Source organism: Carlito syrichta, unplaced genomic scaffold, assembly GCF_000164805.1.
Source record: "Carlito syrichta isolate Samal-C Ts95f unplaced genomic scaffold, Tarsius_syrichta-2.0.1 Scaffold121636, whole genome shotgun sequence".
NCBI lineage: Eukaryota > Metazoa > Chordata > Mammalia > Primates > Tarsiidae > Carlito > Carlito syrichta.
In genome coordinates this window covers 45,770-54,969 of record NW_007065732.1, presented here as the reverse complement: position 1 = coordinate 54,969, position 9,200 = coordinate 45,770, and the positions used below count along the sequence as shown (strand labels likewise).

General features: G+C 45.9%; 1 long non-coding RNA gene across 1 annotated transcript; it reads right to left on the bottom strand.

Moving 5' to 3' along the window:
* Positions 1-1,080: 1,080 nt before the first annotated feature.
* On the bottom strand, positions 1,081-5,010 carry LOC110594669. The gene is made up of 3 exons (XR_002481375.1): positions 4,786-5,010; positions 2,724-2,765; positions 1,081-2,134 (listed from the first exon to the last, which is right to left on the bottom strand). It is a non-coding gene; the product is annotated as an uncharacterized LOC110594669 (long non-coding RNA).
* Between the last annotated feature and the right edge of the window lie 4,190 nt (positions 5,011-9,200).

The window sequence follows — 9,200 nt, the reverse complement described above, 5'->3', positions numbered from 1 at the left end:
GAGTCAGGGTCTTACTCTGTCACCCAGGTTGGAGTGCAATAGCACAATCACAGTTCACCACAACCTCAACCTGGACTCAAGCAATCCTTCCACTTTAGACTCCCAAGTAGCTGGGACTACAGGTGTGTGCCACTATGCTCAGCTAATCTTTTAATTTGTTTGTAGAGATGAGGTCTTTTCTATGTTGCCCAGGCTGGTCTTGAATTCCTGGGCTCAAACAATCCTGCCCCATTGGCCTCCCAAAGTGCTGGGATTACAGGTATGAGCCACCACATCTGGCCCTAAGACACCATATTTTAAATGGTTACAATAAAATGCAGTCCTACCCAGACAATAAAGTGCTTGACAAAAAAATATTTTCTTCTGGCTCAGTTTTAAAACTTAAAGATAAATTAAAAACTCAGGTCCTCATTCACACAAACACACCGCATTCAGGAGCTCGGTGGCCACATGAGGCTAATGGCTACCTTCTTGGATAGTACAATCTAGACTGCATCAATCCTGGTGTATTCCTTCACTGGGCACAGATATTGATAAAAACTACAGTTCTGCTGGTGGCTCATGCCTGTAATCCCAACACTTTGGGAGGTGGAGGCAGGAGGATCGTTTGAGCCCAGGAGTCTGACACCAGCCTGAGCAACATAGCAAGACCTCATCTCTACAAAAAATAATTTTAAAAATTAGCCAGGTGTAGTGGCGCATACCTGTAGTCCCAGCTGTTCAGGAGGCTGACACCAGAGGATCACTTGAGCCCAGGAGTTGGAGGCTGCAGTGAGCTATGATTGCACCACTACCCTCCAACCTAGGCAACAGAGTGAGGCCCCAAATAAATAAATAAATAGCCTACAGTTCTACAGTCTGTTTGCACTCAGATCTCACCACCTAATAGATGTGAGACCTCAGACATAATATCCCTAGTCTCTGTCTGCTCATCTATAATAGGAACTTGCATAATATCCTTAGCCTCTGTCTGCTCATCTGTAAAATGGGGAGAGGTGTGTTACATATATGCTAATAACCTCTCTCATAGGTTTATGCATGAAAGAAGACATGAAAAGCGCAGAGACTGGCACATAAGCGCTCAACAATTTCATAACCTTTATTGTTATTACCTTTATTACAGATCGCCCTAAAAGGAAGAAGTCCCCAGCGAGACATGGTTTCCTACAAAACAACAGCTTCCTGAGAAAGACACCAAATGAAAGCTCCAGCTTCCAAGTTTCATGGACGGTTGGAGCCAGCTCTTGCCTCTGAGAAGGTGGGGTGTGGCCTCACACCTCATTTTCAACCTCTCATCCTGGTCCAAGACGTTTTAGGTGTCAGACCTCCAGACAGCCTGGTTTTATTCAGCACAGACATGGAAACCAAGACCCTGTGAACGTGCTCCTTCCTGGCACGGACAGTTGTAATGTGTGTCCTTGAGGCCTCATCTTCCTCTGGGACCCCAGCCTCCGTCCAAGCACATGGTGCTCCTGGGAACCCCCTGCCGTGGACTCAGTCCCTCCACAACTGTGCATGGCTGACTGGATAAGGAGGGCCTACACCTGAACAAGCTGGACCAATCAACCTTCCCCAAGGATCTTTGAAACCGGATCCACGAAAGGAGACCTCACTATGGTAAAACTTGTGGATGTGAGCGAGGGAGCTGTGGCCTTGCTATTTCTGGCCACCTGGATAAAGTCAGCCTGAGAGAAGGAGTCACAGAGGCAGGGACAAGGGAACAAGAGAATCCAGACAGTTCCTGGACGCAAGGACCTCTGGATCCCTGCTGCAAACCTGCTCTTCCCACAGCACGGCTGCTGCCTTATACATTCTCTTTTCACCCTAACCTAGTTCTAGCTGGGCTTCTGGCTCTTATAACTTCAAGGACGCTGAGGGAAAAGAGGGGTGGAGGAACTGGACAATGCTGACAGGCTGCTGGAAAATGACAATGTCACTGATGTCTGAAGAAAGATAACGATTGAGTGAGAAAGAACTCGAAGGAGGCTAAGGGCAGACGGGTGGAGATAGTGCCCCGAAAACAGAGGGGAGACCACCTCCTCAGACTCCGGGAGAAAAGGCCAGAAGAGAGATCGGACCATCTTCCATCCATGCCTCTGCCGAAGATTGAAACTCTGAGCAGTCCTCTCTCCATCTATGTCAAAAATTATTACAGAAAGTAACTTAAACACACCATTCATTCATTCATTCCTCTAAGTAATGCAGTGTTGTATCAAGGTCAGTTGGAACCACACAAGACTATCTCTGTAGACCTGAATGTTTTGCATCCCTAAACAACTGGAATCACAGATGTCTGCTTTGGCATAGTATCCACTGTTTATGCAGGGGGAAGAAAATTCACAAGAGATTTGCCGTTGCATTTCTTTCAATGTTGTTTTTATTGAGGAACCCACCTACTACATCTCGCATACAAAGATCCATCAAATAAATTTCTAAATGCCTGAAAAAGCTTTATTTCCCCTGAGAAGTAGACATGCTCATCCAAAACAGACAACACAAGTCATTTATTAGCTGGAATCCGCCTGCCTTTTTAAAGTGACAGACATGTGAGACGTAAAGGTACAGGACACTGAATAACTCTGGCAGCTTCTGTAGTGTACCCACCCTGTCCTTCTCATGGATCCTGACTTCTGTTTGCATTTTGTTTTCTTGGGTGCATTCTTATAAGCATCCTGAAACCCCAGGTAAAAACAAAGTGCAGGAAAAAGAAATGTCACACTCACCTGGGACATGATTCTCCTCTGCTGTTCTGGGAGAGCAGACACCTGTGAAGGTAGACAGTGGGTGGGGGAGAGAGGATGTGAGATGCCAACCTTGCTCATGACCTCCTGATTGACTGCTGGGACACCCCAAGCACATGTGAAAAACAGACTTCTCTGAAGGAGCCCAGTTATCAGAGCAAAGCCCTCACCTGAGGAAGGTGATGGAGACCCAAATTTGTGAGGCTTGAAGCTGGATTTTTCTTTTTGCTGAATGAATATGTTTATCTGTATCTTAATCAACATGAGATTTACTATAACCTCTCCCATTATCCAGACATGTAATTAATAGAAACGTATTCTGAAGAAACAGTCATGCATTCAGGCAAAGATTTTAGTTGCCAAGATATTTATTACAATTTGGTAAAACTGTGAAAAAAACAGAAGTAACTAAATATCCCATTATAAAGGACTGGTTAAATAAATATATGACAGCCAAAGGAAAAAATAGTATGTCGCTAATAAAGATAAAATCCAGGGGAACTCAAATCACTCTATGAGAAAGATACCTGCACATGCATGTTTATTGCAGCATTATTTACGACAGCAAAAACATGGAACCAACCGTGCTGCCCATTAAAGAGGACTGGAAAAAAATGTGGTACACATACATGATGAAATATGACGCAGCCATAAAGAAGGACAAAATTATGAACTTCGTAGTAAGTTGGATGGACTTAGAGGCTATGATACTGAGTGATCTATCACAGAAACAAAGAACAGAGTATCACAAGTTCTCACTCATAAGCGGACCTTGAACAACGATCGTAATAAAGGGATTGGCAGTGGTGGGAAACTGCCAGGGGAGGGGGAGGCATACCTCATCAACAAGGGTACCTGCATAATGAACATTTGTATACTTAACCCTGAATTATACCCCACATATTTAAAATAAAAAAATTGTTTAAAAAGATAAAATCATAGAAAACGATTTGTTGACAGCATATTGACAATTGAAAAAGGTGGTTGAAAACTATTAGCTCACACACACACTCATAATTTTGGAAATGACATAAGATGCTGGTAGTAGTTAGCTTTATGTAGTAAAAATTATTTTTAATTTTCTTCTTTGTACTTAGATGAATTTGCTAAGTTTTTCTATGACAAACAGATATTTCAGAGATAATTTCTAAAGTTATTTTAAAAATTAGTTGACTACAGCTTACTAATCTTTTTGAGTCAGAGTCTCACTCTGTCACCCAGGCTGGAGTGAAGTGGCATGCTCACGGCCACTGCAGTCTCGACCTCCTTCCATCTCAGCCTTCCAAGCAGCTGGAACCACAGGCATGCGCCCCCATGCCCAGCTAATTTTTTGTTTATTGTAGAGATGCGGTCTCGCCATGTTGCTCAGGCTGGTCTTGAACCCCTGAGTTCAGGCAATCCTCTCGCCTCCATCTCCAAAGTGCTGGGATGAAAGGCGTGAGCCACCGCGTCCGGCTAGTTTACTAATCTTCTAACCCAAAGCTTCTATCACAATCCTGCCCTCAGAGTTAAGGAAATTCACAGGAAAATATAAAAATGGGTTCCTATAGGCAGAGTTCATTAAGTGTAGGTGAGAGCTGCAAATAGCACTGAACAAGGAAAAAACGGTGCCACCTTTCCTTGACTTCCTCTCCTCATATCCTGACCCTAGAGGAGAAAGCAGTTCAGGGAAGAGAAGGAAGAACCAAAGGCCAAGGAGGGGTGGGGACGGAGCAGACTGCCGCCACTTCCTGGGAGTGGGAGGGGGGAGGGTGGCCCCAGGTTTGCAGCTCTGCAGGGAGGAGGGAGGAACTTAAAACCAGATAGAACACATTCATATCTGTATCAGCACGGGAGGTGAGACCATTCCTTATCATCACCTAAAATGACCGAGCAGCTATGGGGTCTCCTAAGACAGCAGCATCCTGGTAGAGAAGTATTGTTGTATGTCGAATTGCATCCCCTGAAAAAGACATGCTGGAGTCCTAACACCCAGTACCTCAGAATATGACCGTATCTGGAGGCAGTGTCTTTGCAGAGGCGATCAAGTTAAAACGCCACTCACCAAGGTGGGCCTGACGCAACAGGACTGGGGCCCTTATCAAGAGGGGAAACGGAGACACAGGGAGAACGTCGTGTGAAGATGAAGGTGGAGGTCAGGGTGATGCATCTACAAGCCGAGGAATGCCAGAGACTGCCAGCAACCACCAGGAGCTGAGGAGAGGCCTGGACAGAGTCTCCTCATGGCCTCAGAAGGAGCCAACCCTGCTGACACCTTGACCTCGGACTTCCAGCCTCTAGAACTGCAAGACAACACATTTCTGTTGTTTAAGCCCCCTGGTTTGTGGTACTTTCTTATGGCAGCAACAAGAAATGAATACGGGAAGGCTGACCCGACAGAGTAAGTGCAAAACAGTAGCTGAAGACGTTTTGCTCTATTTCCTGTTTGGATACATTGATTACAGCACAAGTAATGGGTTTTTGCAAACATATATCTATAAGGAAAATGTCTGTAGAAAACACACAAAATATTAACAATGGTTATCTTTGCAATGTAAGATTTTTTTTTTCTGAATGCAGTGACATTTCCTACTTTTTCAAACAATAAGTATGTGCTCATTGTTTAATATGAAAGTATTCTATAAAAATATACATACATCATCGTGCTGTGCTTTCTGCCCATGAGCTCCGACCAAGTCCTTCCCCTGGAAAAAAGGAAATCCACAAGGAGAGCAGAAGGTGTGTGTAGGGGGTGAGGTTTTAGGGACAAATTGTGGAACAGTGGGAAAAGTCCCACTTGGACAGGATTCCTGGGCTCTAGTGCTGGCTTGGCCTCTAGTGAGCTGGGCAGCTCTGATCACCTCTCCACACGCACTTTCTTTCCTTTATTTTTATTTGTATTTTTTGAGACAGGGCCCTGCTCTGTCACTCAGGCTGGAGTGCAGTGGTGCAATCACAATTCACTGAAGCCTCAGAACTCCCGAGCTCAGGGGATCCTCCCGTCTTAGCCTCCCCAAGTAGCTGGAACTATGGGTACATGCCACCATGTCCGGCTAATTTTTGTACAGACAGGGTCTCCTACGTTGCCCAGGTTGGTCTTGAACTCCTGGCCTCAAGTGATCCTCCCAACTCAGCCTCCCAAAGTACTGGGATTACATGTGTGAGCCACCACGCTCAGCTACCCATTTTCTTTATTTTTAACATGAGAAGGAAAATCAAAAAAACTGTATATCTAGAGCATAAAGGGGTGTACATCTTGCCAGAAGCCAGGCACGGAGGTGCCAGGGGGACAGGCAGAGCTAACGCTCTGGTTACACAGACAGGAGAGGATGAGAATAACTGCAGGTGATTCAGAGACAGCTTGGATGGAGACTATCCCCAAGTGTCAGGGAGAACCTCTGGTTCCTCTCCCATTCCCCACACACCCTAATGCAAGATGTTCTTTCCCCTCCTAGCAAACCTTCCACTAAACTAAATCCTGTGTGATCCCTTGATGTGACATCACCCAAGCTCACTCTGTCAACCAGTGGGTCAGGGGCTGTTGCAGGTACACGGGCCTTGGGCGCTGCCGCCTTCTGGGCGACTGTCCAGCTTCAGTCCTAAGCTATATAAGAGGTTGCAGAAGAGGGGTCTCACGTTCCAAAGTAGATTCCTGCTCTTGGGGTCATTTTCTTTACAAGAATTGTTTTTTTTGTTTTTGTTTTGAGTTATAGTCTCACTCCATCACTCAGACTGGAGTGCAGTGGCACGCTCCCGGCCACTGCAGCCTTGACCTACTGGGCTCTGGCTATCCTTCTGCCTCAGCTTTCCAAGTAGTCAGAACCACAGGTGAGCGCTACCACGCCCGACTAATTTTTGATTTATTGTGGAGATGAGGTCTCGCCAAGTTGCCCAGGCAGGTCTCAAACTCACGGGCTCAGGCAATCCACTCACCTCAGCCCCCCAAAGTGCTGGGATTACAGGCTGAGCCACCGAGCCTGACCACAAGAGTTGTTTTATTCCTGGCATGCCTGAGTCTTGAAAACTTGGGCACGTTCACATGGTTGCCAAAGCTCTGCTTTCCTGCTGAGAACTTACCTTCAGCTGGAGGCTTAGCCTCTGAGATGCTCTGGAGGGTGGAAATGAACTTGACTGTGCAGAGGAGAGAGCTACCTTAGTCACCAAGTCTGATCCTAAACTTTTGCATAGACACTAGGAAAACCTGGAAGTAGAACAACATGGTGAGGCTCACGTGAAAACAGCAGGGCACCTTTACCTCTGGTGAAGAGAAGCTGACGGGTGGTAGAAGAGAAGGTCGGCAGGACTGGAAACACAACACAGAAGTGACGTTGTTTCTGGCTTTGAAAATGGAGGGACTCCATGAAAAGGAAAGCAAGTGGCCAAAGGAGCTGAGAGAAGCCCCAGCTGACAGCCAGCAAGGAACTGGGGACCCGGGTCCTAAGGCCAAATTCTGCCAACCCTCTGAATCCGTTTGGAAGCAGACTCTTCCCAAAGCCTCCAGGTGAGAGCCCCGCCCGTCCAACACCTCCATGTTGGCCTGGTGGTATCCTGAGCATAGAACCTAACCAAGCCCACCTGGACTTCTGACCTACAGAACTCTGAGCTAGTAAATGGGTATTGTTTCAAATCACTGGATTTGTGGCACTCTGTCACACAGCAATAGAAAACTAATACAGGGCCAAGGGCAGTGGTAATTCTAGGCTTTAAGAGACTGAAGTAGGAGGATTGCTTGAGCCCAGGAGTTCGAGACCAACATAGACAACAGTGAGATCGTGTCTCAATAAAAAGATTTTAAAAATCAGGCTGGGTGCAGTTGCTCACGCCTATGATCCCAACGCTTTGGGAGGCAGAGGTGACAGGATTGCCTGAGCCCAGGGCTTTGAGACCAGCCTGGGTAATTTGATGAGACCTTGTCTCTACAATAAATTTTTTAAAAATTAGCCAGAGGTGGTGGGCGCATGCTTGTAATTCCAGCTACTTGGAAGGTTGAGGTAGAAGGATGGCCTGAGCCCGCCCAGCAAATCAAGGCTGTAGTAGCCATGAGCGTGCCACTACACTCTGGCCTGTGCGACAGAGTAAGACTCTGACTCAAAAAATAAAAAATAAAAAAAATTAGCTAGATGTGGTGGTGTGCACTGATAGTTCCAACTACTCAGGAGATTGCAGGTCCAGGTGGTTGAATCGTGCCACTGCACTTCATCTTGGGCAATAGAGTGAGACCCTGTCAATCAACAAATCAATAAATGGAAAAAACGAATATAGACCTTCCCTGGGTGCTTGGGGCTGGGCAGGAGACCAGAGGGAAGTGGCTACTGTGGGGGAAAACACATGAAGCTCTATCCAGAATTTTCTCTTCCGAGGAATAAAAGCCTTACACTCCTAGGGGAATGGCAGCCAACCTTGTTGTCCCCAGAGTACAGGTAAGATCCTCTGCATTTCCCTTTGAGAGAGGCAGGAATATGTCCTAGGCTTGGGCTTAGAGGTCTCCTACCCCTGGGGGAGGGTCAGGATCACTGACACTCAGGGGCTCAGGGTTCACCTAAGACTGAGACAACAGAGAACATCCCTCCACCGCCAGGCTAGCAAGTGTGGAGCAAAAAGCCCAAGCGGTCAACACGAGGAGGGAGTCGAGAAGGAAAAGCCTCACTGGAGGCACTAGTTGATGCTACAGCACTGTGAAGCTAGTGGGTTCACTGGAGGTAGCCATAGTAACAAGCCCACCGCCCACTCCACTCCTGGCTAGACCCAGCTTGAGCACCTTTCTGGCCTTCCCACTCTATCAGAATAACAGTCCAGCAGAACCTGGCTGGCCCATGTCCTAGTCTCCTCTGTCCTACGCACGACATCTAGCCTTCTAGAAAAAAGGACGAGACGTGCAAAGAGTGAGAGAAAATAGAAGCCCAGTGCAAAGACAAAGCAATGAACCTACTGCATCTTAGATCTATATGTGCTGTAAAGGCATATAAAACAGATACAATGAGGAGAAACTGACAAATCCTCTGTTGCAGTAAGAATTTAATATATACACTTAGAAACTAGGATCTAGAACACAAAAATCACAGTAAGGATATACAAGATACGAGTAACAATTTAAAAGCTCAATCTATTAGATAGAGACAGAAATGTGCACTCAATAATTAGAAAATATATTTTCTTTTTAAGCACATCTGGGATATTTATAAAAATTGACAAGCTAAAAAATCAAACCTCAACAATTATCAAAATAAAAAATATATAGTATATTGCCTAGACCCCACTCTGATGCAAAAGGCAACAGAATTAGATAATAAAAGGAATGCAAAAATATTTAAACTACTAAACATTAAATGAAATGAATCCATACTCAAAAATATACCCATCAGAGAAACAGCAGGCCCATGTGCGTTTTTAATAATCTATCAAGCCGGGCTCGGTGGCTCAGCCTGTAATCCCGCGCCTTTGGGAGGCTGAGGTGAGTGGATTGCCTGAGCCCGCGGGTTC